This window comes from Tupaia chinensis, unplaced genomic scaffold, assembly GCF_000334495.1.
Source record: "Tupaia chinensis unplaced genomic scaffold, TupChi_1.0 Scaffold000386_1, whole genome shotgun sequence".
NCBI lineage: Eukaryota > Metazoa > Chordata > Mammalia > Scandentia > Tupaiidae > Tupaia > Tupaia belangeri.
The window spans coordinates 3,022,003-3,024,161 of NW_006159888.1; positions in this window are offsets into that span (position 1 = coordinate 3,022,003).

Here is a 2,159-nt window from a genome sequence, read left to right on the forward strand (position 1 = left end):
GAAAGAGTGGGTCCACTGCTCAGACAATTGTAAATGATTCTTTTAGGGGGCTGGATAGGCCTGGGAGACAGAAAATAGCTCATGACACTCTGTCTAGGTGTGCTGACATTCCTCGTCTTATTCTTGTGATATGGGCTTAGTTCATGAAACCTCAAGGGAGTGACCAAAAGGAACTGTTGTTTTGTTTGGCAGGTCCAGTCTATAGGTTGATGATGGAATATCAGGGTATAAGTCTTTCTCTGAACTTTGAGAGATAAAGGAGATCAATGATGATCTAGAGATAGTGATCTGGAAAAAGGCCAGAGAGACTTTGGTTCTGAGGCTGTCTCTCCAATTTAGCATGAAAAATGAGAGAGTTATAAAACATCCCACTGTATCATAGAACAGAAATGTCATTATTATTTATATTAAATATTGGAAACTTCTGTTTAATTAGTCCTGTTGTATTTCCAGTCTCCATTTAAAAAGTCTTACATTCATTTATCTGCAGGTGGGGCTGGTGCAGAGGTAGAATAGAGGCTCTGGGAGGCCAACCCACTTGGAAAGGTTCCCACTTGGCATCTGCAGACTTCCCTGAGTACACCAGGTAGAGACCCTGTTGGGAGTGCCTGTCTCTCTCCCCCATCCCGGGAAGAAAAAAAAGTAAATTTAAAAATAGATATTTTAAAAATGTCTTACACTTATGTGTCTTTTTTTCTTTTTTTGGAGAGGTTTTTGCTATAGGGCGCTTGTACTCACCAGAAAGACAGAGAGAGACAGAGAGACAGAAAGCAAGAAATCACTCCCCAGAGGGGATGGCCACACCGCAATCCTTTCTCCATTTTCATTCCTGGATCTTGGGCACACGTGCCCGGCGTGAGTTTAAGCTGCTGGTTCCGGGACTTGAACCGCAGTCGACTACATGGGAGTCCAGCGACATAGCCATTACACCAACTGCTGGCCCCCTTATATTTATGTGGCTTAATACAAATTACTTGTATACTTTAAGTATCCAATAATAAGTTTCAAAATTGCAGGTCAGCAGGTGGCATGATGGTTAAGATTCTGAATCCCATATGACCGACTGAGCAGTTAGAGTCCTGCACCTGTGGCTTGAAAAACTCTGGCTAGTGTTGGTGCATGCCCAAATTGTGTTGCGGCCAACCCCCTGGGGCGTGATCTATCACTTTCCTTCTCTCCTGCACGCTCACTTACACTATAGCAAAAATCTAAAAAAAAGTTAAAAATTGCTATGTTAGATCCACCAGGCGGTGTAGTGGTTACTGTGCTGGACTCCCACGTGGCTAACCATGGTTCAAACCCCAGACCCTGCAGCTTGAAAATCATGTTGGGTGCGTACATGCCCAAAGTCCTAGGAGGAGAAGGGATTGTGGCATGGCCATCCCCCTTGAGGGGTGATTTCTCACTTTTCCTCTCATTGTCTCTCTCCTCTCCATGCTGCACATACACCTATGGCAAAAATCTTCACACACACAAAAAAAATCACTGTCTCAGAGGACAGGCAGAAACAACATAAAACTGTATTTTTTGCACGTATTTTTGAAAAGAGGTTTTTGGGGCTGGCAGGTACGTGGTGGTTAAGGGTGCTGGACTCCCACATGGCCAACTGTGGTTCAAGTCTCAGACCTGGCGACTTGCTTTCTCACTTTCCCTTTCTCTCTGTCTCTCTCTCTCTCTGTTCCCTTCTGGTCAAATTAAAATAAATGGATGAATGGGACCAGTAGTTGGCATAATGGCCATGTCAGTGGACTCCCATGTAGTCGACTGCGGTTTGAGTCCCAGACCCGGTGACTTAAACTCATGCCAGGCGCCTGTGTGTGCGTGCCTAAGATCCTGAGAGGAGAATGGAGGAGAAGGGATTGCGGCATGGTCATCTCCCCTAGGGGGTGATTTCTTGCTTTCTGTCTCTGTCTCTCTGGCAAGTGCACGCTCCCTATACCAAAAATCTCTATTAAAAAAAAGGATGAATAAACAAAGATTCATTAAAGCATGTGCAGTCACTGGGGAGAGGGGGGCAGACAGAGAGGGTGAGAGGAACTCCCCCACCACCCGCACAAGGGGATTGATAGCCATACCACAATCCCTTCTCCTCCATTCTCCTCCCAGGGTCTTGGGCACGCATGCACATGCACCCAGCATGACTTTCAAGCCACCAGGTC